Source organism: Bombus huntii, chromosome 4 (assembly GCF_024542735.1).
Source record: "Bombus huntii isolate Logan2020A chromosome 4, iyBomHunt1.1, whole genome shotgun sequence".
Lineage (NCBI taxonomy): Eukaryota > Metazoa > Arthropoda > Insecta > Hymenoptera > Apidae > Bombus > Bombus huntii.
Genome location: NC_066241.1, coordinates 13,326,120 through 13,354,069, shown reverse-complemented (window position 1 = coordinate 13,354,069; position 27,950 = coordinate 13,326,120). Strand labels below are relative to the sequence as shown.

The 27,950-nt window shown below is 38.3% G+C and overlaps 1 protein-coding gene and 1 long non-coding RNA gene across 10 annotated transcripts in view; one reads left to right on the top strand and one right to left on the bottom strand.

Annotated features, from left to right (window-relative positions):
• The window catches only part of LOC126864452 (ras-related protein Rab-37), a 179,736-nt gene that overhangs the window by 139,165 nt on the left and 12,621 nt on the right, over positions 1-27,950 (bottom strand). The window contains exon 1 of one of the 4 annotated variants that reach the window (XM_050615821.1): positions 12,721-13,175. The exons of 2 other annotated variants lie outside the window; for them this stretch is intronic. The gene's annotated coding sequence lies outside the window, so the exon portion shown is untranslated. Of the gene's footprint in view, positions 1-4,826; positions 4,850-12,720; positions 13,176-27,950 lie in introns of those variants that run through there. One more of the 4 variants, XM_050615822.1, reaches the window with a different exon arrangement.
• LOC126864460 (uncharacterized) lies at positions 332-26,090 on the top strand. Of its 6 annotated transcripts, none has more exons than XR_007689174.1 (8): positions 332-2,362; positions 6,976-7,119; positions 22,531-22,988; positions 23,076-23,403; positions 23,483-23,689; positions 24,060-24,163; positions 25,044-25,214; positions 25,317-26,090. It is a non-coding gene; the product is annotated as an uncharacterized LOC126864460 (long non-coding RNA). The 6 variants fall into 6 exon arrangements; XR_007689176.1 differs by lacking the exon at positions 332-2,362 and having other exon boundaries at positions 5,006-7,119; positions 25,317-25,438; positions 25,518-26,090; XR_007689172.1 differs by lacking the exon at positions 332-2,362 and having other exon boundaries at positions 5,006-7,119.

The following is a 27,950-nucleotide window of genomic DNA, read 5'->3' as shown; positions in this document are numbered from 1 at the left end:
ACCTACATAAGTAGTACGTAGGCACTTTAATATTGTGTGAAGTAAAACATTGAGATATTACACGCGATTTGTATCCAGCAATCTACGATCTCGTAATTTGGAGATAAAGTCAGCATTAAAATTAAACTTTGATAAAAGTAGAACCCGCCCAACCTTGTCGCGCTCAATTCATAATCCTTATTTTGAGTATTTAGGTCGATATTTACGAGTACGAAACAAGTACTTCAGTATGATTTATCTAAGAAAGAAAACAATCTGTTAAGGTCAAAAGGAGTAAGTCTTCTAAAAACAATTGCTAAACTGACGAAGTTTTGTGAAAACTAGAGGTATAATCATTAAGGCAAGCAATATTTTGTCAGTTTTGAAAAGTACGAAGGAACGAATTAACAACTCTAGCAAGAAATAAAAGATCAACTTTGATAACATGGGATTGATGGACAACACCCTGAATTTTAAAATCGTTTCTCTGTAAAGAATAGATTTAACTTGCGTTCTTCTACTGTAGTCTTCATACGAAACAACGACAGAATATTCCCATCTTTTTCTCTCCCACGAACTCACAGCCAATACATACTCGACACTACAGTGCCCAGTGCCCTGTACACTACCGTCGTATCTACTATCTTCCATCCTCGTCCTCATCACGTTCATAATATCTTCATTCTCATGTTCCATACGTTCCACTCAAAGTTCCAGTCTCTGTCAAACAATCTGCCACCCATATCGACTATCTTTCTCTCAATGATACTCTTCCCTATCCAGTAGCATATAACTCTCTTTTCTTCGTTCCACTAGTCGCTCTTTATATGCTCCATCTCCCTTTATTTCATACTAGACAGTCTCTTTTTTTCTTCAATTCATGTTCTCTGTTCCATTCAAACGCTAGTCGTTCCCTTTCTTTGTCGCTCTAACATGCTACTTATAAGACTATCCTCGTCTAATCGTCTCTCCTTGTTCAGTATATACGTCGCTCCTCCTCCGACAGGCTTGCGTGCACAGTTTTTTCTCCGCTTTCGTCGTTCCCTCACAGTATCGTATATCGCTATCTCTATCTTTCTTCTTCTTGTTTCACATTGTATATCTGTCCCTCTTTGGTTCCACGGAACAACTCTGTTCCCCCTATCTCTGTCGTTCTTGACTCGCGTCACGCACATTTTTTTGCAGCCCCGGCGCTCTCCCGCTCCATCTATCTTCTATCTTTATCTGTTCTTTGACGCTTCCACGTACGTTTATCCTTCTCTCGCTCTCCCGCTCCGAATATCTTCTATCTTTATCCGTTCTCTAATGCTTCTGTGTTTGTCCTTTTCTCGCTCTCCCGCTCCGAATATCTTCCATCTTCGTTTCTTGTTCGTTCTATACATATGTCTATCCTTGTCTCACTTTCTGCAATAAGTCTTCCCCTTTTTCTTACGTATTCCCTCTTCGTTCGACGAATCGATTCAGCGATGTTGGTGCTTGTTTAATGGATTCGTTCTCTGTCTGGGTTTGTCTTTGTCGGCTTCACGAGCCAGTGCACACGAGGATAGAGGAGAAACGGGTTCCGTTGGCGGTCTCTGTCGCACGCTCGCTGCCTGGCCCACCCACCGCAATAAGTTCCACCCGCCCACGTTACCTCTCACGCACTTCTGCCGCGCGATCATCCGTTGCGAATTGGAAAGCAGGCGCGTCGCTTATCTCGCTCCGGCATCTCCCTCCGCGCGCAGCGACGGCAGTGCAAGAGAGAAACGCGTCTCTGCTCTCGAGTTTTCGTTTCTTTATAGTTGGGATACAAGGAGGAGGAAGAAGCTAGCGGGCGAGTTTTCATTTTGCGGGAAAATTGGACGACGCGACGCAATCTACGACGAGCATAGATCGTTAAACGATGTCTAAACTATTAAGGAACGAGTGATAGTTTATCATAATTAAACCGCGGAATTTTACGTTTCTGGATAATTTGAAGATAAAAATGTGCAACATACATGTAATGTGACATGTATAGAGTGTAATGTTTGTTATGGTATTTGGTAGAACACATTTCCGTCTGGGCCCGGTTTTTGGAATTGTATTCAGAAAAATATGAACTTGCATGAATATCCGCACTTTAATCGCGATGTTATAAATATAATATATCAATTTCTTTAAATTGCACAGCTTTGTTATGGCTAAATTGCTAAAAATACAGATATCGGTAATGTAAATTGATTGCAAGAAACCGGAAATGAAATGCTACGGCCAAGATACATAATTACATCGTCATTAGCGTGAAATTTCACAATTTAAACGATTTTTCCATGTTAAAATACAGCATTGCGTTTGATACGTCGTATTCACTTGCCTTCGCCAATTATTCACCGCGTAATTGATAGATCCGTTTATATTACAGGTTGGTCGACAAATTTATTACTAGACACCCATATGAGCGATGAGAAATGTCATTTTCAAATTCATTACAAATGATTAATCCTCATACATTCCCGTATAATATTTCATCCTCTTGAAATACTTTTGGGACTCTAGGAATTTCTAGAAAACGATCTTCTTCTCGATAACATTCCGTTATTACGTATTTAATAACCAGCATATCGATATACATCGTCATCGTATTATCACGTAACACAAACGAATCAACAGTTTCAAAGATGCAAATGACTAGACTGTGGATTCTTATGCAAATCCATATTTGTCAGAAAATATGTACAATCGAAAAAGACAGACGCGATAGAAAATTGTTTTACCATCCAAGTGTTATAAAAAACATTATACCTACCTTGGATATGTTATATACCTTTTCACATTATGCCCATTCTATGTAATGTTGCACTTTGAAACTTCCTATAAAAACCCGTAGTCTACAAATGAACCTTCAAAGACGCCAAGTCTCTCCTCAGTCTCGATCTCCGCCATTGGAGACGAAAAGGGTTTCGGAGTTGCTATTCTTTAGGACGTTTTTCAATAAGAAGGAGGATCCATTTGCAAGAGAAACTCCTTTGCTGTCCTTGAACTCCCCGCTTAGTGTACTTCCTCGGTCGTTGTTTCCTCGTCTTCCACCGCCAGTCAAGCGAATCGTACTCATGGTCGGAAGCTTTATTGTGATCGGTAAGCGGACAAAGACTGCACTCATCGGCCGTCCGTGAACCTTGACGAACGATGACGTTGACGTTCGTCTAGCCACCATTCCAATTAAATTGAGACAAGCTTCTGTTTCGTATTCGAGACAGACGGCTCTGATACACACGATGTTCTTGTCTATTTTCCGTTTCTTCGACAAATTTTTCACCAACGAACAAACGAAGGGTTGAAGCAGACACAGTCTGTTTTTGTTTCGATCGTAGCTTCTAAGAGCGAAAAGCGAGTTGTAGTTCGTATGATCAGGATGATTGTAGTTTTAGATTCTTTGTTTGTGTAAATTTAATAATAAGTTTCTGGAACGAATGTCTAGAAGAACCGAAAATAAAGAACAAACTAAAACTACAAGTTTCTACATCCACAACCCTAATCACGGAACTGATCGATATCCATTGAAACGAACGATACAATTCGTGTTTCACGCTCGCATAATGATTCAAGCTTGAATAATTTATTAATTTATTATTTTATTAGTTATTATTTATTATTGAGAAAGTTGAATTTCGATAGAATTTGAAAAAGTTTAGCAGACCTATGATCTTTCGAAAAGTACGCTGCCACGCTGAATTATAAAGATCGATTAAAAGAACGTAAACCTAATCGTATAAAACCTAATACAAATCTAAATACAGGAAAGGACACCGGAGCTTCCTCTCTGGAACTTCGGGGAAATCCGTAAAATTGCAATTAAAGTCTACAGCTGTAATTAAACAATTTGCCGTCATTCTACCCAATTGTACTTATTTGTGATTTGTGACAATGAGCTTGGGCTCAAGGCGACAATCAGTCGCCGAACGTAGCCGCGGTCAACGGGACGAACGTTCCGTCTAACAACGGTATGGAGTAATAATATAGCCCTCATTAAAAGAAATATCCGTAGAGGTACTCGACAGTAAACATTCCAACGGTTCCTTCCATGATTACCACAGCACAAGTTCAGCTAGCCTGAGGACCCGCTACAAACCTTAGGATTTTGTTAATTAAGGTTCTTCAAACGGACAAGCAGTCTTTGTCCCAAATTGCTCAATTAACAGCAGCGTCAATTTCCCTCACTTCCCGAATGAAGACATCTCTCCACGAATCCGAGGATTTCGTGCTTTTAGACACACCCCATCATAGTTTTCCTCGACAGCGTCACCGTGACGGAAAGTCACTCCCGCTGGTGTACGAGCTCTTGGACTAGTTAACTAATGTCTTGCTATCTCCACTTAGACTTCGACGAAGGAATAAACCTACTAACCCGTTGACCGCGGATTCGTTGTTGGACCCAGGATCATTGTCGTTAGCTTCTCGAGTGTCTGATTACCGCGGTTACTCGTCAAATTCTGTAGTAGTCGTATTTGCACTAGTCAATGTCTTCTCCATTGCATAACAACCATGTGTAGTTCAAATGAAGAATCGTTTCACGCCCCTGACCCTAATCATAATGAGAACTCAAAATATAATTCTCAAGCGTAGTAAATTTCTAAGAGAAGCAAAGCTAAAGAAACAAAACCTGACAAACTAAAGCTCGCAATTTTACAATTTTATAAAACCCGTGTCTGAACGTACACAATTTACAGGTACACAACAAATTCCTCGCTATCTATGTCACGTTAAGATCTAATAAATATCTGCTTATTTATTTAAATCTATTCAATTAATAACTCAGAACCTACGTTAGGCTTAAATAAAGAAACAATTTCAGAAACGAAAAACTTCAAAATTTCACTGAAACTTACCATCTCCGTGTGACGAAACCAATCAGCAAACAACGAAGATTAATCAAACGAGACGAAAGACACGCTCTTCCACTCGACAAATTTTTCCCTAAATCGAGCGTTTCTCCATGACCATGGTTTCTACACGATTTCACGAATGTTGGGTTGGCGAAATCATGGCGATCCGTTCGATAACGTGACGCTGCCCTAATGAGAGAGGCACACGGTCGGATCGGATAAAGGGCATCGGGGTTCGTGGATCGTCCGTGGATCCCAGAGGCACGACCGCACGCCATAAAAGCGCTCTCTATATTTAGCCACGGTTCCCCATATGTTCCCCACCTACGTGGTCGGCACCGCGAACCACGCTCGCACGTGTTTTACGACTCTGCACGCCGGTGATCCCGAGCACCCGCCACGATTCGCGTTCCTCGCCCGGTTCCAACCCTCTGCGACCCTTTTGCCACTCGAGCACTATCGCTCCATTTCCTCTCAAAGCGATACCATGTTAATTCGTTGTTTACCATGCTGATGATTCTCCGTTTTTCAATCGGTCAGTTGTTTTCCTTTAATATCGATAGCTTGCGGCACCGATATAGTACGTCCACTTTTAGCGTTTTCGAGGAAAACAATTTTAAAAATTCGATGATACTTCGTAGTTGAGTAAATACTGTTTGCGTCTGATATTTATTTTTAGCGATGCTGTTATAAAATTGATTATAAATTGTGCATTGAACCTTTCAAAAGACACAAGATGACAAAGATGGATCATGGCTCTTGAAGATGTCTCTAAATATACTAGTTATTTTTGATAAATTTGTCAAGTAGATATAAACGTGACTTTTACAAAACATAAACAAAGGGTCGAGAGCTATTCGCTGCATGTGGAAGCTTAAATTTCACTGAAAGTGTGCGTACGATATTTGTACAAGAAGCATGGTAACGTTTTGGAGAACTTTTTTTTTTAGAATGAGGGAATTTTTGTTTGAACCGCATCTTTATTTCTATTTCATCATTTTTATTATTTCATTATTGCAGCAAAATCCTTCATAGTTTCATATTTCATACGCCAAACGCAAATTCAATATAAAATTCAGCTCAAGATAGAAGAAAACGTTATCTGACATTTCCTGTATGTACAATCCTTTATGTGCTAATCTAAAAATAATGAACTCTAATGCCAAGTCAATGCCAAAAGATTCATCCGAGAACGCCATCGCGCGAAAAGTTCGTAAAGTAAAGCGTCATCCTTCGTCGTGCCTCGGATCTTTCGGATCGCGTGCAAATGCGTGCAGCTGAAACCATAAATTCGTATGGCCGATGGCGCGCCGCAAAATAAGCAAAGACACGATGAAGCTTCGGCCGTCATTAATCGCTCTCGATCGAAAGCTCAAGGAGCAGCGGTTGGCGCGGCGTGAATAACCGCGTTAACGACTCGACACGTTGATTGACACGGTCCATTAATCGCGACCAAGCAAACATTATACCGTTGCAACGATTTATTAATTCAACGATCAATCGATCGTCAAATGGACACCCGGGCTGTTTAATAAAGATCGATCTTTTAATCGACGCGAAACCTCGTTTAGATTCGAACTTTCGTCATTTATCGTTCCGCCTAAACGTTTCAATCTTACCTCTCTTTCGGTTCTTTTGCTTCGTTCGTTTTATTTATTCTGCTACATGCTTCGCGTGCACGATCGAACGATTTAATGGTAAAGCAGATGGATATCGAGATCGAGATAGGAATCGAAATTCGTATTACGCATACATGCCAATGCCGAGAAATATTCAGACACTTGCATCTCTTCGACAGAATGGAATTTAATTAGAAATTTTAAGGACAGACAGATTTGCGATTATACGGGCTGAATGAGAATGTTGATCGAAAAGTTCATAAGCATATGGCCTTGTTTTCCAGTAACAGATTGTTTTGTGTTGCAACTGTTGTTTATCTACCTCCGGAGAAATTGCTTCAAGTGACCAGGTGCAGTTTCGATAAAAGCGTGAATGCATCGCGTCATAAATTGTCCAACTCGCTCGAACAAGTTACACGGATTTGTCAGCAACTTTGACCGTCGCGTTAACGAAGAATTTCAACGCTGTCGACTGACGTTTTATAAACAAGAGACTCTAAACGCCCTTATAACTAATAATCGAATGGTTTTAGGTCCGGAGGATGAGCTGGTGAGGAAACAAGGCCAACAGGATCTTTCCATTTGCCATCGTTTGAAACGGTTGATTTAAGTGACGTCCAACAGCGCAAAATAGACTGCACCTCAAAAACAAGGTCATATCGGACATATGTTTACAGGTATGAACTTTGCTTCTTATTTTAGTGTGCTGAATCAGCCGTACTTTACACATGTTCTGACTCACCCTGTATAATAAGTACCTCCTTATATGTATGTGATAATTAGTGCTGTTATATGTGCAGTAAGTTTCAAAAATAAATTTCACGTTACAACATTCTACTATACATACGGTGGCTCGCGAAACTATTCGAACATTGCTATTAGAAACTTTCTATCTGTATAATACACGGATCGTTTTGAAATCTCATTAGCTCCATTACGAGACATGGCTATCACGTTTGTCGATGATAGAATCTCAGACGGATGTGAAAATATAGGAGTTGCAAGATATTTATTGGAACATACACATCGCAACAATAAGCAAAGTATTTGATCATCCGTTATATTAATAACCCACGATATTTAATGAGACTATCTTGAGCATTAATTGTATGTTTAAGACTACTGTTCACGTTGTATACTAATTTTTCCATTAAGAGTACGCTTGCAATAAATATCTTGTCATTGGGCTTGTAGCGGAACATGAGTCAACAGAAGATTCAAATCGGGAGAGACTCGTATTGTTGTGTTTTGGAGTGGCAACGTTGTTTTGGTTTGCTAGGTTCAAAGGTAAACAAATTCCGGACAAAATATTATCGTCGCTGTTTGTAATCGTCAATCGGAGTTGTATTTGAACTTTTTAGAATACCACCGGTCGATACAAATAGACGAACGTGCTCTCTAAGACAGTCATTGTAGCGAATGTTTATAGCGAGTCAGACATTCGAATAACAAAGTAACAGAGTTGAACAGTAGCATTGAGGCACACGCTATCTCTGTACTTGTACTTAAAGTAATTTTAATATACACTGACTATTACAATTTTATCACTCGTCTCTTAAATAAACCAACACGTATAATAATATACACAGTGTTAATTTTATTATTACAGTATTAATACAGAGTGTTTAATTTTTTGAATTACAAGTCACGCGAAGAAGATCCTCCTTCTAGCGACATGAAGATCATCGAAATTATTTTGAAACTATAAGTGATACTGTAACGATCGGTTGATTGGAAATGGCAACGGATATAGAGAAATGAATGAAACGGAGAATAGACGTTTTATGGGGAATTTGCAGTCGTTATCGAGTGATCGATAAAATTAACGACATTGAAGAGTCGCGTGCGACGACGCCGTGACGCCGCGCGCCGAGACGGTGCTGTATCGAGAAGCCACTTTCGCTATTGTTGCCGTGGAAACGTCGCGTACACGAGTCCCTGATATGTGATCCTGACTTTCTTCTAATCACTTGATCACATTTCTAGTCACAGCATTCGAATCGATAGTTTTTTTCATTCACAAATTGTACGGAAGTTTCCATTTGATGTTGTTTTCTAGTTTCTGACTTCTCATTTTCCATTTAGTTATTTTCAAGTGTGAAAAATTGTCAGCAAGTTTCGGTTTGTTGTTAAATATGGAAATTACACGTGATTGCTTTAAAATTCGTCGTTGAGTATAAATTGTCAATAGAATGATTCGTTTATTAGGAAGTATTTTAAATATGAGAGGAGAATTTTTATAATTTCGATTAATCTTAATCGATGTTCAGCTCTTAATAATAAATGTATTTGTTAAGAGGTTTATTTTAAACACTTAGTATTATTTTAAACATATGCGAAGATTTTTACCATATATCTAAAATTTTTAGATAAATTCGATTGAAAAATTGGAAATCATTAGCAACGTTAGGAACTTTGATTAAGGTAATTGAAATTTTAATATTGAAATTTTACTTTATTTCCTGCTTGCAGTTTCAATAAGTTTATATATCTTAAGTTTATGGTTAAGACTGATAAAAATAATTCATAGAAACCTAATTAGGTTAGTGTACATTATATAAAACTGTAGAATCCTCTGAAATAAAAAGGAGCGTTAACAAGCGTCCGTTAAATCGGCTTAATTAACGCCGGAATTACTTAACATTTAATAAATATCAAACGATAGAAGGTGAAGCAGCAATCACGCGACGTGAAATATGTGAAAAGCGGGATGTAAGCAAAGATAAAAGCGATATACGTCACGTTTCTCTAGGTTATGATTAAAAATAACATCCGGATGCGTCGTTTGCCAGAACAATGGCAAAGATGATAATATCGTTAACGATAATAACGCGGGAACACGCGAACAAAATGAACATCGTGTCCGATTCGGACTTTATCTTGTATTTAAAACTAATATTTTCTTCTGTTAACTACGATGCAAACGATTTTATGATTCATTGTATACTTTATTAATGTAGTAACACATATTTTTAATAGCAAGTGAATTAATAAAGGAATCAAGATGGGAATGACGTATATTATGAATCTTTAAAATAATCGTCTCTAGAACATTGCAATATTTGTATAATCAACCAACTTGCAGTTGTACATTTTTTAAACAGAGATTAATATCCGTATAAGTTCTTTAATTCTTATTCCAAGTCGAATTTCTGTGTCGCGAAATAATAACAATTTTCTAAATACTTCAAATTCCACACGTTTCTTGATACTTTCAATATTTTTCCTCGATTTTTTAATTGTGCAATTTTCATAGCAGAAACCAACACAATACATAAAACTGTATATAAAACTAAAACTATAACTGAAAACTTCATCGATATTCCTAATTCTAAATTTCTATTAAAAAAGATACATATTATTAAAAAATAAATAAATAAATAAAACACAAGTGCGTAAACTCGATGAATTTTCTACGGAAGAAAGTTCGAAACTTGATTTATCAATCAGGTGGTTATCAGTTATCATGCATGATAATTTTAGATATTTTTACGATCGACGCGATAATCGCAAACGTAGAAATCGGCAAAATGTTAACGCGTTACGTTTAATTTCTCAACCAGTCGTAATTACACGTAGTAACCGGTATACCAGTTTCGTCGCGGTTATTTTCTCCACGCGTTTCTGCAATTGTTGTCCCTGACGGACGTTTCTCTGCATCGTGGAACTGGGTCAAAAACGTAATTCGCGATCTCTTATGCAAAGGTGAACGACATTTCCAATGTAACCGACTTATTGCGACATTCAAGTCCTCTTTTGTGATAAATAGCCACAATTTCTCCAACGATTTAATCTTTTACGATCAAGAATTTATTTGCCTAAAAGAGGGAAAATTGCAATCGATTTCCAGATTGCGGATTTTTACGTTTATGACAGATCTTGAACGCGTTACGATCGATATAAAAAATATCCAAAGTAAAGTGGTCGTTCGAATATTTTCCAGAAGAAACAAGTCCAGAAGAAACAACGTTGGTTACGTTTCTTTCTAATATTTACAATCAAATATCATCCTGGTTACTTTGGAAAACTTGGTATGCGAAATTATCACTAAATTCTACTGTAAATGTTTTTGGTAATTTTGATACAACTCCAAATCCTTGCAGAGTCTTACAGCTTTCTGTATAATTATTTTCAAATTTACTTCAGATCGTAATGATTGCATATGTCGTTAATTTACATCATATTTACATCATATATACGTATTTCTTAAAGATACGAATTTGCATAAACATCCGCAGTCTCTCGATTACAGCTTTTCGAATTGAAAAATATAAAACTTTCTGTTCTTCCGGTTGGTTTGCAATAAAACACTTGATACGCTCAATTTAGACCTCAAAAGAGGGAAAATTAGATTATTTTGAAAAGCATCGTAGAAACAAATGTTCAGCCGTTTTTCGTCTAAATTACACCGCATAATACAGGATTATCTACTGGCCGATCGAACGATATGTGACTTATCGCACGTTCTTAGGAAATAGACACGTTAATACGTAAATGAATGAGCGTAGGCTACAAGCGAGTAGCATAATATCTCGCGGTTCTCATCGTTGATTCTAGAGAAAATTGATAGGAAAGTTTGTTTCGAGTTGAGCCGTGGCGTCGCGTTGGTTATTTAGTAGATAGGAATGCACAGGCCACGACTTTGAAACCACGGTTCGATATCGATTAAATGCCACGCCGAAAGGTTAGACCGACCTCCATCTTGAAACTCCGGATGCGACTTAACTTCTAATATCAAGGTCAGGTTTCGATGACTATTTGCATGAAAAATTCACGACTAAGTATAGATTCGAGATTCGACATTTTTGGTTGCAAATTGATTCCAAGAACGTTGGAAATTTCAACGTTAAAGTCGATGATCTAACGCAATTTCTAGAAACATTCAAATCTTACGTCGATTTACTTCACGAAATTCTATCGACTATGTTTAACTATGATTTCGAAGTAATTAAATCGAGATTAACTCTAATGCAAATTGTTCTTTGTTTAGAGAACAAATAAAAATAGTGATATTTTGAAAAAGTTAGTGCAATCTATATGCGGATTGAAGTTTTGAATGCTTCGCAAGTAAAAACCTGTCAGCCGGTTTCTAGAGAGAAATATTGATTAAATCCAGGGGAAAGAACGTAGAAGAAATAAAGAGAATAGAGGACAAAAGAGGAGAAATATAGGTACGTAACAATACTTGAACTTCTGAATACACCACCTGAAGCATTCGACTTGATAAAAGTTTTTTCTACCAACTCGTATCGCGACGCGAACTTTCAATCCACTCGATCTCACCTTCAACAACTTAACCCTGCTGCGGTGTCTGAATCTTTTATGTTTCAATCTCGCTTTAGTTTCAAGGACTTGTCAGGCTTTAAAACGACCATCAACAATTGAAACGAAAAATCGCGCGTACCAATAACGATAATAAAATTTGAAACCAATCTGAGACATATAGAAATTACAGGATATTTACTGCAAACGTATATTTAATAAAAAAAAAAATCGGTATACAACATATAACGATTGATTATATTGAGATCTATCATTATACTGGATAATTGACTACTGAAGTAGTTTTCTGATCTATCCAGAACACAGGTATACTTGTACTCGTAATTTCTATATACTACATTTCCAGAGTTACTTGACACCTTACCGATGTCTTATTAGCTAACCAAATCTTCTTATCAATCTTTATCATAGTACTCGCGTCTCGTTGCAGTGCCAATGAAATTTTAATTCTACTCGGTGCATTCATAAAAAGTATCCGCAAGTGTTCGAATTCCTTCATTAACCTATATAAATCCGAGGAAAGCGGTAGGGTTAAAATACCTGGCATTACCCACGTTCCAACAAAACCAAAGGGGAACCTCGAAAAGAGTAGAAACAATTCATTTAATTCCATTTTCATCCACGTCGGCTCTCGAAGCGCCCCAAGCACCCTCCACCCTTCGAAAGATTGAACCAGGCAGCGCCCGAGGCGTCGACCGCTGACCCACATACCGAACCAGCCTCAAAAACGTCAACATTCATCCCCGTTTGCATCACTTTCCTCCAATCCATTCGCCGATTCACGCGATTGTAATTTGACAAAAATCCACATCTGCCCCCCACCACCGCCCCATCGAATCCACGTTGTACCCCCGTTCGAAAGCATAGCAACGCGCATCCCCGAACGATCATCGTTGCAGTCTGTCGAACCCCATGCGCCAAACCCCGTGCGCGGGTGTGTGTCTCGGCTCGCAGGTGGTTCATCCTGTTCATGGTGTATCTGCAGCGTTTCTCACCTTGGCGACGACCCCCTTAGTCCGTTTGGTGCGCTATCGATCACACGCTCCACCCACGAAAACCCCTGCAAGCGGCGTGGAGAGCGGCGTCGTGCCGCGTACAGCCTCCAAGTCTCTGCTCCTCTGCTTGCGATAGGTCGCGGTCTGGGTCGTCACGTGACGCACAGGGTGCACCGACTGACACGGTTCCTTTCACAGTGTCCTCGACGTCGCTATCGTTCACAACCGGCCGTATCTACCGACGATCCGTGGGTTCAGTGTTATCGGACGATCGTTGCTCCAGGAGAACTTTTGAAAGACAGAGACAGACAGACAGACAGAGAGCAAAAGGAAAAGCCGAAATACACGAATGATACGCGTTTGGCTCGCGACCGGGGAAAAGTCTGACGCGGTCTCGCCCGGTGTGCACGGAAAGCGTGTATCGGAAGGAAAGGAGGGCGCACGCAAGCGCAACCGGCCGTCGTCCTAACCTCCACTCGATAAAACGTCCTCGGTTCTGTCGGTTTCTCGTTACGTCAGCGTACGTGTTGCGTCAGCGGGGACGCGTGCGCGCACGTGGTGGCTCACCATGGGCATAACCATCGGGTACGCTGGTTTTGCGTGCACGCACAAAGCTGTTTGCTAGTATTTCGAACAGAAGAGGGATGGAAGATGGTGTGTTGGGGATGAGGGCGGAGAAGGAAGGGGGTGGTCGACGGTGGTGCCGGGAATCTGTGGTGCGTTCGGCCGGTCTACGGGAGATGGAACGATCGTGCTGCGTGCACCTCTCTCGCGGGGGTGGAAGGGGCTGTTCGTACGTTCTGCTTTCGTTTTCGTTCGGAATTTTCGCGAGCTGTGGCTGTGTTCGCTTCGACGTATCCCTTCGACCAACTTTCTCTGCCTTCCTTTCTCTTTGTTCCAAGGAACAGTGAGAACAACGGTGAATTTAGGCAATTTGACAGTTTGTCGGTCGCTGACGGGTCAAGATGATCGTTGCATTTGGAATTGTCCACATTGGATTTAGTGATTGGTTACGGTGGTCCGGCTTTGTGAATCGAGTTTGGCGGTTTGATAATGGCGTGAGTGAACTGCTGTTTGGCAGCCTGGCAGGATCGAAGGGTGGAATGGGGTTAGTGGAAGGGTGCCAGAGACGTGGCAACGATTTTACGAAAGGATCGTTCGTCATACGATAGAAATTGTGTTCTACTCTTATCTTAAGATAAAAAAGTGTCTTTGTATCTTGTTTTGTTAGTTTTTTCTTTCTTGTATTTGTGGATAGTCGTTCGAGAATCGTACAAGTGACGTGGATAATAGTAAGCGAATTTGTACAGATGTTATCGTTATAGAAGTCTCGTAAGAATGGCCGATGAACAATGGTGTTACATTGTGCCAGGAGGTTAAACAAATTACTTAATACGCAATTATTTAATACGCCTGCTACGTCGGTGAAACGTCTCGTCCGCACAATCGATTAAACCTTTCGTTTGGCGTCAGAATTCCTAACAACCACGAAATACACGTAACGGCAAGTCGGCGAAGGTTGCCAGGAAAAGTTGAAACAATCGATGAATGGTGCTACGTATTTCACTGTCTATGTAGTAGTTCGAACAAACTTTCAATATTCGTAATAATAAAAATATAAAAAGATGAAAATAAAATTCGAGGAATTGATTAGAAAATAGTGCGATCGAATGTGATAGATTTTTGAAAGGATTCAGACGATTTAATGAAAAATAGATTGCAAGAATTAAAATTGAAACTTCGAACATCAACATCGAGAAAGTTAATTGTAAAATAGCGTGATTTAAACTGTGAGTAAACATTTGATGTGCTGATTAAGAATGGATTCGAAGAGTTAGACGTAGATGTAATAGAAGTGGATAATTCATCGTAAAACGATTATACATTATTCAAAAGTAGTTTGCTTCATAAAGGACGGGAAATGATCCAGTGAAAGGGAAAGAGCCTAAATATGCAACGCGGACAAGCCACCCTCGGTTGAAAGAGAGTCCGCTGTATGTCGGTCGAACTTGCGCAGAATGTTCGAGAATTTTATGAATGAAAGCTCGCGCTAACGATTGACCAAACTCCGGATTCTGATTCAGAAAATTACCGCATAATTTATTCCCTGGCATTTATTCCAAGCCTACTTTCAGAATTAACGATTCTTTTTCTTAATCGTATTCTTTACTCTCGTTTTCACTTCCCTTTACTTTTATCACTTTTATTCGGAAATTAGTTAGAAAGTAGATACGTATTTGAAAATTGTTAGATATCAATGTAGGGAACTGTTTATTTAACAGTGGACCTATCAAATCCTTCAGAATGACTGATTTCAAATTTTCTTTTCTCACAGCTGGGACATACGGTTGTTTTTGCAAAAATTAATATTGCCTCGAATCTAGACACGGACATAAGTATATAGATTTATTTACTTAATTAATATCATTTGAATTACACTGATTAACATATACAACATCTAAGTCGATAGTCTTAGTGTTGAATTTTATTTTTTACATGAAACCAGTTCTAACCAGGTTAAGCATAGTTAACAATAAATATCTTGAGATATTTGAAAATCGAGAAAGTTCACTGGCAAAATGAAAAAGCCACAAATGTTTTGAATACGATTACAAGAGAAAGATTCTCTCATCTATCGTCTAAACAAACCATCAACCTTGCAGGAAATATAAATCGTATCAACAGATTTACACGTAAATGTTTGGTGCACTCGATTGTATAAGTGCAAAGTTCCAGTCGAAGAAGCTCCAAAACACACGATTAATTGGTAAGGATGTGAGAAAACTGAAGAAACGACGAGGATTCTCCGCATACGATACCGGGTGGTTGAAATGTCGCGCAAACTGTATTGAAACGACTATTAGGATACGGATTGCGTGACTTTTCGACCACCCAGTGTGTGAAACGCACCCCGAGGACCAAGAGGGTTGTACCACGTGTCTACGATCGATCGTCGTGGCTGATATGGAAATGACGATCGAATCCATACGAGAGAAGTTTCTACGAACGGATACCGGAAGTGGGGGGAAGAGCGCCGTTTGAGACGACGGAAGTACGCTCGGCGTGCTGGAGATTGCTTTCGGCGATTGCACGACCAAGTTTTATGCAGATAGACTGTTGAAAGACTTTAGAATGAATTGTAAGCGAAGAGAAATTACGTTTACTTATGAGTTGTTTTATCAGCGTATGTTACGATGGCGGTATAAGTGTAATGGAACATACATGCGTGAAAGGATTAATTCGTGATATGAGCTAGGTGGGTCTGAGGATTATAACATATTTAACGATGAAATGTTATATTATTAAATAATAGTTATTTATTTAAAAATTGGTTAAGATAATATAATCTCGTATGGAATGATTTTGAGTTTCAGGTGATGATGAAAAGAGTAATGATTGAATGAAGAGTGAAAGTGAATTTAGGTATAATTGAAACAAATCATGCATATTGTATATACTACCTATGTATATATATATTCTTTTAATGAGAAAACAAATAAAACATTTATTAACCTTGCTAATTTTGCACCCGGATTTTTTAAAATGCAAATTAGAAACTCACAGATTCGAGATCGAATGAGGATTTTGAAAGCCATAACTCAAATTTTAAATTCAAACTTAGACTGCCAAATTCACAATTTAAGTTCAAATAGTCAAATTCACAATTCAAATCTTTTAATTCAAATTCAGACTGTCAAATTAACAATTAAAGTGAAGATAGGCAAATTCACAATTCAAATTTTTAAAATTAGACTGCCAAATCCTCAATTTAAATTCAAATAGTCGATTTCACAATTCAAATTTATTAATTCAAATTCAGACTGTCAAATTCGCAATTCAAATTTTTAAATTCAAGCTTAGACTGCCAAATTCTCAGTTTAAATTCAAATAGTCAAATTCACAATTCAAATCTTTTAATTCAAATTCAGACTGTCAAATTCACAATTAAAGTGAAGATAGGCAAATTCACAATTCAAATTTTTAAATTTAAACTTAGACTGCCAAATCCTCAATTTAAATTCAAATAGTCGAATTCACAATTCAAATGTATTAATTCAAATTCAGACTGTCAAATTCGCAATTCAAATTTTTAAATTCAAGCTTAGACTGCCAAATTCTCAGTTTAAATTCAAATAGTCAAATTCACAATTCAAATTTTTAAATTTAAACTTAGACTGCCAAATCCTCAATTTAAATTCAAATAGTCGAATTCACAATTCAAATTTATTAATTCAAATTCAGACTGTCAAATTCGCAATTCAAATTTTTAAATTCAAGCTTAGCCTGCCAAATTCTCAGTTTAAATTCAAATAGTCAAATTCACAATTCAAATCTTTTAATTCAAATTCAGACTGTCAAATTCACAATTAAAGTGAAGATAGGCAAATTCACAATTCAAATTTTTAAAATTAGACTGCCAAATCCTCAATTTAAATTCAAATAGTCGATTTCACAATTCAAATTTATTAATTCAAATTCAGACTGTCAAATTCGCAATTCAAATTTTTAAATTCAAGTTTAGACTGCCAAATTCTCAGTTTAAATTCAAATAGTCAAATTCACAATTCAAAATTTTAAATTTAAACTTAGACTGCCAAATCCTCAATTTAAATTCAAATAGTCGAATTCATAATTCAAATTTATTAATTCAAATTCAGACTGTCAAATTCGCAATTCAAATTTTTAAATTCAAGCTTAGACTGCCAAATTCTCAATTTAAATTCAATTAGACAAATTCACAATTCAAATCTATTAATTCAAATTCAGACTGTAAAATTCGCAATTGAAATTTTTAAATCCAAATTTAGACTGCAAAATTCACAATTTAAATTCAAATAACGAAATTCGTAATTCAACCTTTTAAATTTCAAATTGAAACTATATGAAACCGAATCTCAGTCTTATCCCCAAATTCTTTCTCAAATCTTTTCATCCTTCAACGCATTAAATTCCTCAACAACCAAATTACCTCACCATTACAATATCGTAGTATTCACCCTTCGAAGCCAATTCTCTCAACTTCTTTTACACGCATCACAAGACACCCCATCTTTTAACATCCTATACTGTAACTTCTCGCAGCCACCCTATAGCAACAATTCAAACCAACCTAACCTTTCGTCAAAACCACCCCTTCTCGTGTTCGCAAGCAGAGCCCTCGCTTTCCACCGCGAGATTTACTTCAACCCCCTCGAATAATTTCTCCCTGTCGATAAAATCGCAGCTCCACATTCCCAAAATTACAATAATTTCATTCCCTGGATCATCTCCGATCCGTTTCGAATCGTATTTTTCTATCGCTCGAACGTTTATCGTTTCGATCATATACGATAATCATATTTTTCGTTTCAAATGCTTACTGATACCAAAAAAAAAAAGATCAGGCTACGGATGTTTATCAATTTATAGGAAATTGAAGAATATAAAAATACACATAGTAGGTAAGCACATATAAGATATTTGAAATATAACATACTCGTTACAATATTTAATAAGAGAATCGAATCTCTACTTAGGTTCTATCGCTCTAATCGTATTTGCGTGTGTAATTTTCTCGAAAAGTTAAAAGCCTCTTTCTCGACTAAAACTAAAGCGGCAGTGTTAAATTCCAACGAATCCACGTCGATCGTGTTCCACCGATAACTCAATACTCAAATTATCAAGATATTCGAATAATTCAAAATCCTATCTAGCTATGTTCACGAAGAATATAAAATTCCATGCGCATGCGCACTTTACCTGTGAAAATACGATATAATTGTAACTATATGTAAACATACGATAAATACAAACAATACAAGTAACGCAAAATCAAGGGGTGAAAGGGTTAAACGATCACTGCTGTACCAACCCTGTATCGCAATGCTTCCAGAGAACCTAACCTAACTTGAACGCATGATCCAAGGGTGAACGTGTTCGAAAAGGGGTGGCTGGTCGCGCGCGCGATCTGATTTGCGCGGAACGCGTGCGTGCAAAGCATCCAGCCGAGCTTCGAAAGCTCGCCGCAGGATGGCGACGCTTTTTGAGGAAACGGACGATGTTCGACCCCTGCGAGAGCCAAGGGCGAATCGGCCAATCGGGGAGGCAGCCAGAACGCAGTTTCAGCAATTCGATGCGTGTCGACCGCCATTTTCGGCCGGCCCTCTATTGCTCGCTTCACTGTCCGCGGATGATTAATGACCCAAACCTTGCCTCCCTTTGATCACTCTTCGTCGCGAGATCGCGAGACGATCGTTGTAGGGGGTTGATGAAGGGAGCAGTAAAGGGTGGTTCGTCCGAGATGGGAGACTTTTTGGGGGAGATTCATTGATTGTTGGCGCGGTTCGTTTCGGGGATACGATGTGGGTAGTCGATGTAGGTTCTGTGGTTCTGGGGCTTGGCTCGTTGATGACGTTTCAATGGGTGGTTTTGGTAAGATCGTTTTAGAAATAAGATGTGGGTGCTTAATATTTTTCACGTCAAACAAGACTCGCCGCTTTTCATTCTTCCAACGTTGAGAATGACCGAGCATTATTGTGTGATTGCATTGTTGTTGTGTCCATTGTCCGTCGCGAAAATTAAGGGTAAAACGTTTGTAATATATTTATACCCCGACAAACATATTTACATTGTTTTCATACATATCTCATGTACACTCTATCCGTAGGTCATCGGATACTTGGTTGCTTTCGGTAAAATGACGGTTAGAATGTATGCAGGTACGATTTTCCGTATTGATATCTCATCGTTTTGTTTGTCATTTTATTGTTTAAGTTACTCAGGCGAATTATAACGTGCACGATTTTATACTATGAAGTAATCTGTATTGTGAAATAAAGTTGATATTAACATCAAATATTGAAATTACGCAATGTCAAAAGTATGTAATTCTAATAATTATTCTAATTGAAGTAGACAAGTCTCGCAGATTTATGAATAGGAATACACATATTTTGCAGAAATGTGGAAAAATTGAGACCCGATCAATTTCACAGTTTACCGTCAACAATATGTTAAAAAGCTACATGATCTGACGTAGATTCTATAGATTTTTTAAATTACATTCATGGTTTGAATGGTTGTCAATGATTAGGAGAATTCGGTCTGAAAAATTGTGGTACGATATCCTTCGAAATTGTGCAGGTACCATTTTCCTTTTCCTAGGAAATTCATTCAATAACTAGGTGAATTTTTCCAAGATAATATCTGGATGCTCGATATAGTGTAAGTTGTACGTTTTACTGTTTGAACACTTGTTTGTATATTCAGTTTAATAATCTCGTGTTTTATTAGGATCAATCACCTTTCTCAGTTAATTATTGCCGACTAAATACATTTATTAGAAATGTAATTTGGAAATTTGATAAATGCCCTAACTTTCTGAATTCGAGAGAAAAAATTGACAACATTCGTAGACTCGGTTTATTTCATAGATGAATAGAATTTAATTTGAACATGCGACTAGATACATTTTCGTAAAAAGAAGGAATGAACTCATTGATAAAAGTAAATGGAAAATGAAAACCTACAATTTTGTGTAATTGAATAATACGACATGAAAATAATAACATGCGATTATGGAAAGTATTTCCTTATGAAATAAAACTCTTCTGTTTAAAATCATCTTGCCTCATCAGTTTTACAGGCTCTGGAAATTGAAGTCTTCAAGCCATCGGATCATCTTTCCAATCATAGCCTGTCGTCGAGACAATCTTCCCCGAAATTCGTCTCGTCGAAAATGTCTGTTATACAATCTCACCATCCTGTCCGTTTCATTCGAAGCACACACCTCGTCGACACTTCCTCAATTTGCCTTTCACCGAGCGCACCATCGCATCCACCTTTCATCGAAAAGTCGAATTACCGCGGAATCACCGGTATTACAGCACCTGTACGCAACTTTTCGACAACGTTTTCGTCGTAAAATTTCCTCGAACACGCAACATTCCCCATCAATTTCTCCGCTCATTCGACAAAACTTCTACAGTGTTAGGCAGTGTCCTTAAAATTTGTATATAATTAATCACTGGAAAGGCCTGATGCGGTGCAACGCGTAGCAGCTTAATATATTCGTCGTACGCTTATGGTTAATTGATATGTTACACGATAAGCAACCTTACAAGAACCAGTGTAATTTAAAACATTTACTTCCTGAATCTGCAGTGTTCGAAGTTAAGTGCTGTTACCTAAATGCTGAAATATAAAGAGCGTTTGTAATATTACCGATCAAAATGCGGAACAGCGATCTATAAGTGGAAATAGGGTTCACTTCCAGAATTTTTATACGCATAAAATAAATACGATCGACTTTTCGTATATCCTACGATGCAAATCCTTCGCCAAGTCTGTGTTTCGTTCTGCGTTCAATATTTGTTTACAGCTTTATAGTAAAGATGTGAATAGCTAAAAAATAACTAAAATATCAGGTTGTCCAGAAATTGTCTTTCTTTTGCAGACATGTCTTTTACAACGATGAATCTTTATATAAACAGGAAACCTAATCTGTGGAACGTTGTGATCTTTACTTTGATAGAACAAAATGGATCATACGTAATTCGATAAAATAATATAAAACGGAAAATATTGTGCATCCATTATTTCCTTGTAAAATGAAAGAAACTTTTCGGACGACCTAATATAAAGCTATAATAAAGTTTGCGGTAAAATTTTATATAGCATTTTCTCCTATCTTCGTTTACGATATATTATGTAATTTGTGTAAAAATGTTGAAAATATTCTGTATATACGTGAACTGGTACAATTATCTTCGTTCGCCTAAACGAAAACGACAGAGGAAGATAAAGAGAAAGATAATAAGTTACACGAAACTCCGTAAAAGTTAAATTATAGCGATAATTGGAATTTATGTAGGCATTTCTTTAGATAAAAGAATATCTATCGCACCGAGAAACGAATGGAGGCCGAATTCGCACCCGACAAAACATGAATCGCCAGCAAATCAGCTTTGCAGTTGCGCTGATCCGTTCCCTTAATCACGCGACGATTCAGCTGCAACGAACAATCAGCGATATCAGCACTGCGTCATTATCATCAGCGATAACACGCCGTTCTATACATCCACTCGATGTTTTTAACCGATCCTCGATGCAACAAACCTAACGTTCTTTTAGACCCAGCGAATAGAACCTTTCGAAACTATGAAAACTACTAAATCGCAGTATAAGGCCATAAAAGTATTGCAAAATCATCATCAACGGAAAAACTGGATATTTAAAAATTCTAAAGCGTTTTTTTGTGAACATCTCGAGTCAGACGTCCCAGTCACGTCGAATAAACTCGTCGAATTATCAAAGTAAATCTTCGCAAATCTCTTCTCTGTTCTTCTCATCAAAAATATTAAATCGTAACGAAAACTAAACCACTAAAGAGTCATTGTCTCAGAAGTTAAACAACGCTCAAGAAGTTTCCGACGTTTCTTACAAATATTCACGCCGAACTCGCAACTGCAAACTCGATCCTTCCGAACCCACCAAAGGCCCAAAATCTGAACAAAAGTCGCAGGAATTGACAAAAATAGACCCAAACTCCCATTCACGTTAGGTGAACTTAAGCCTAATTCAAACTAGCAAATAGTCTACATAAGTAAGTAAGTAGATTATTCGTCGATGACATTATCAGTCCGATGCGACATTGCCAGACAATGTACAATAGAAATAAACGCGGGACTGATTGGTTGTTTCTGCTAGGTCCAACGCAATCATAAAGATAAGCATGCATATTAGCCAAAAATGTGACGTATATAAACAAAAGCATATAGCATATAGTGTACTTTCACAGCCATTGTGCTCTCTCGCTAATTATTTTTCCAGCTGTGTTAGTACATACATCCGCAGCTTTTCCGCGGACGACGTATGCCGATTGCCGATTGGACAATTGTCTGTCAGTATGAACTAGGCTTCAGTGAACCCAGCAAAAGCTCGACTCGATCTGCCGAGTCTCTCTCTCGACTCTCCACAATCCACAACAATTGCCGTGTATGCGATCCTGTTTCCACGGCGGCAGCGGGCGACGACGGCGTCTGCGTGGCGTCAGCTGGGCGTGCCATCTTGCACGTCTGCGTCCGTCTGCCCATGGTATCAGGGTGCCACGCTATCTAAGAAGCTACTTAACTCCCTCTAACGAACCAAGAGACAAGCCAACAAAACCCGATAAGTAACAGGAGTTTCGCAGTTGGATGAACACAGGCCGAACATTCACGACCGAAGAAGCCAAACGAGGAACGTGAAACGACGAAGGAGGTGTTCTCTGTTCAGGAACAAGAAAGGAGGTATGCTGGAACGTCCAATAAAGATGAAGATATTAAGCAGAGAGAGAAAGGTCAGTCTCTCGTTCTCCTAATCACGAATATTCACAGGCGACGAACGAAGGGGTAAGCGGACAGAGAATGAGTCGAGGGGAGTGATGATTTGGTGGAACCAAACCGGTGCTGCCAGTGCTGTCGCGACGAGGAGAGTGTCACGCTCTCTCTGCTGTGCGTGGAAGAAACGAGGAGAGGGTCGCGCTTCGAGCAAGGCGACAGGAACGCCAGGAAGTAACACGCTTGCTATTGTGAGCAACCAGTACCACTTTGGCGGCTCTTTTTGCCTTGATGCTGGGATTATTAGGAGAAACGCGAGTCTGTCTCGTTGTTCGGCAATAGGAGGTGGCGTTGGAGAGTCTGGATCGAAGCGAAGGTGGTGGAGGTTAGTGTAGTTGCGAGGACGAGGATCATATTGAGTTGGAGTTGTGATGGCAATCTTTTAAATGTGTTGGTTTTTGCAGCATTGAAAGTATACTGGGAAGACTGGAAAGGGATTTTTTGAGAGGTTTTCGGGAAGTTTTACAATTACATTTCGATTACTTTAAACGAACAGCATACAGGATATTGTGATTCAAAATTACTACAGATTATCTCCTTTGGACCTTCAAATACTAATATTTCCATATGAACCTCTCTCGTGAACACACGAGGAAATTATGATATTGTAAGTAGGTAAATTCCACGACAAATTTAAAAAGAAATAATATTTTCATTAAGTACCTTTCTTTCACTTTTCCATTTATGAAATTGATCAGTTATAGCTTCTGAGTAATTCTTATACTGTTTACCAAATTTATTTAGACGTACCAAACTTATATTCGTCTAACGATCTAATTTTTTGGCATTTCACTGGAATCTGGAATTTTATAAGGATATCTATCTATGTTGAAATATCTTAAAGAAAATATGTTTATTGTTCGATGGACACGAGTTTACACGTACCGCTCGTTCGTCCAAAACTGTATTAAACGCGGCTGGTGGAATGTGGGTCGATGCAACGTTATAAAAGCGAGTACATCGCGTTGTTTGCTGTTGCAGGAAGAGGTTTTATGAAATTGCGCTGACCCAGTTTCTCTTGCTTTCCTTGTACACGATTGGATTGAATGGCGTCTCGTGGATTGATCCTAGTTTAATGGGGACAGGTACTATCGTCGCAAGAATCTATGTTTGTTTGTCTTTCACTCCTTCAGATATTCTAATTTTATCTCACCTTTGTCACTTATTATCGATAATTGACGATGTAGAAAACGATAATTCTAAGGATTGTTCATAGTACTACGTATAGATTCTGACTTCAATACGACTGTTAGGTTCGTGACATGAAACGGAGAAAGTTTGTGTTTCAAATAAGATGGAACTTATTACGCTCCATCATTCAGTTATTTAAGAAGAACCAATAGTTTGTGAAGTGAAAATAAGTTCCTTGGAAATATTTTCTTCGTGTATCAGACACAATTAAACATCTTTGAAATTAAGAAGCCAAATTAGACGATTCCGCTTTTCGAGAAATCCTTAGTTTTATCTGTTACCAATCATGTTTGAACATAAAGTTGTCATATTCTCCTATATGAAATACGCTATTCAAAATATACAAAGTAAAGACATTTTCTTATGTTCAATTAACAGCACAATCGATTCTTGTTTCTCGATATTTTTATTTTAATTATAATTATAAGAATTATTAAAATTTAGTTATAAGAATTATAGATCTCAGCAATGATCATTTTCCACCACTTCTAAACGTAAAACTATTATGCTACATCTTTTCCGTCTAAAATACAGCTCTTAAAAATCGAAGCTAAAAAGAAGTAAATTAAAGGAAAAATCTTGCAGCTATTTTGCTTGCATACGTCTGTTAATTGCTGTTAATTAAATAACAGCAGGATTCACTCATTGTTTTCAAAAATTTTGCACCTTTTTCACTATGGTAATTGAACATTCATAGTTTTTCACAATCTAACATTTCTGACACGTTAAGATGAATCCATGAAATGTTTCTTTACCAGGATAAATCATTTTCAGCGTGGCATTTGGGAAACGTGTGCCTCTGGACGCTTGGAACAGGTACTATACCATTTAACGAAAAGACAGTAAAGATAGTCAGAAAACTTGTTAACCAAAAGTCAATAACATTTTACTTGGCTGGCTTTACTATTTGAATTGGTAAACTCAGTTTCGATGGGAAAACCGAAGGTATATTCTTTTATTTATTTTAACCGAAGAAAAGAAACATTTCCTGTACATATGCACATTCATACGACCTAATGCTTACATATCTACTTTTCCGTTGATCAGCGGAAAATCGTGGCTAGGCGAAACTAAAAACGTAGCCGGTTCCATCGGAGACAGTGGCACGGTGTGTCAGTGACCCTGCGGTCGAGGCTGCTGCAGCAGGAAAACGCGAAACCACCGCACGGGTAGATATCGATTTGTCTGTGTTCGCTAGGAAAAAAAGTTGGCCGGCCTTCTGACGTTCGCCGCTGATATTGCCCGCAGTTCACGCTGACGTGCCATTTACTCACTCGAACGACCTCCTCACGGCCGTTCGTTCTACCTCCTGCCGTTCCACCTCCTCATCAGCGTTCCACGATCGTTCGTTTTATCGAGGAAGCTCAGGATGAAAGATAATATCGAGACTGATTAAATATAGCACAACGTTCCAGCAAAATTTTCGTCCTTTTAATGGGAATACGGGAATACGAGAAGAGAAATATTGGAATCTTTCGACTTAAGACGGAACTTAACTCTTTGGCGCATGGATGAATATGATGTTTGTTTGAGAGAACAACGCTTGGATAGGAAAGGAAAAGCCGTAACTACAAGACTGTTTTCTTTTCTTAAACGCGGACAAAAATTGCTCATTGTGCGATAATTACACTGATACATTGGAGTATGGCGATGACGTAACAATTGCAAGCGCAATTCTCAAGAGTCCCACCATTTGTAAACACAAGATGGAAAAATAGTGAAGTCTCGTCTCCATTGAAATAAACCGAGCAACATGCTTGTTGCCTTTTCTACGACATCTCCAAGTTAAAAAAATATACCAAATGTCCAGCTGGACGAATTGTAAAGTACAAATTAAATAAATAAAGAAAAAAAATTGTCCAACAAACAGCAGCTTATAGAAACATTTTGTTCACACTGAAGCAACGTAATCTGTAGCTAGATTCGCACTGAAGCGACAACGAGGAATTTTTTGTCGCTTTTTGTTGTTACGTGTTTCAGAACATTTCCAACGAACAGTAACTTACAAAAATAATTTCTGTACATTGGTGCAAGTTTTCGATAAACATGGAACAGCAAGAAGTTGCTTGATGTTTTTTCAATGGAGACGAGGCTTAACACGTTTGCTATCAGCGTAGATGTAATTTTAGTCACCTGGATTCAATCGATTTGAAGTCATCGCTAATGAGAACAAGCGTATGTAGAAACTTGGAAAGATATTTCACACCAACTAGCAAGTTTACATCGGTAAAATGATTGTAATTTTAACTTGCTCGAATGTAAATAACAAAACAGATAGTAGATTGAATTGTAGTAGATTAAGTTATCTGAATGAAGCTTTAGTCCACGCAATACAAATTGGCATTTAGCGACTATAAAAAGTGTTGACCTTGAAGCAGATTCTTTTTTTTATCAAGTTCTACATTTCGTTTTTGAAGTATCAAATTTCTTTAGTCACATGCCAGTACTATCAAATGACATGAAATTTAATAAGCTTGGACCAAATTAATTAATACCTGTGTAGATGCTATAACAAATACAATGATGTACCAAGACCTTTTCCAGTCACGTACATATAGATATGATCTGTCTATAAAATCCTAAACCTTTTCCCACCACTTTTTATAATTCCACTTGCTAAACTATTCACAAAACCTTTCCCCATAACAACCAGCTATCAACCATCACCAAAATCATCCCTAAATTCTCCCAAGAAAATGACATAAAATACATTCTAAAGTCATTATATGCTTATGTTCTACAATCTACTCATAAAATCATAAACCTTCCTCTATTACTCTTCTTTATAACTTCGTCTTATAAACCACTCACAAATCCCTCCTCCATAACAACCACTATCAAGCATAATCAAAATCGTCCCTAAATTCTCCTAAGCTAATTAACAACAACAAGGTCTTCTCCCATTCACCTGACCATGCGGCACGTGGCATCCTGGGTGCAGGCTAGCAAAAACAGTTCCACCCTTTGCCTGGCTCTTTTCCGCTGGAAACCGTTCTCCCCCTTTTGTGTTTCCGGCATGTCCCATAAATCACCCAGGAGCCGTGGTGTAGCGAGTTGTGGGCGGCCAGGATAGGAGGAAGGGTTTCTCTGTCGGAAAGAGCATGCGGTTGGAGTGGGACCACGTGTGGGACGGCACCATAGTACCTGAGAAGGTAGTACGGGGGCCAACAGTTAGCGCCAGACGGTCAAAAACTCGCTGGACCGGCTGCCACCGAGGGTTCTTTTTACCTTTTTTTCTCTCTTTCCTTTTTTGTTGTTCTTTTTCCTTTTTTAGTTCTTTCGCAACGCTCTCGTGTCCACCTCTCATTCATTTCGACCCTCTCGACCAAGCAGCCGTGGGACGCTTGTGGGCGCTGCGATTTTGTATGTAAATATACGAACACTTGGTACTTTGGCTCATAGACCTGGCTGAAATTTTGGCAGATAGTTTTTAGAGGTAACGGTACTTTTTATTTTATGTCGATTACAGGTTAAACGTATCGGCAATAAAATTATGAGAATGATCAGAATGATGCATTTGTGACTTTTTACAGAAATTCCATAGACTCGGAAGCGGATGCGAATGATTTAAAATGATCTTGCAAAGTATGAGAATAAAAGCTTACTTTTCTCCTGGTGTTATGTAGATGTTCACTTTCATTCTGATTTCTTTGGTAAAGGTTTGATTTATATATTACACGG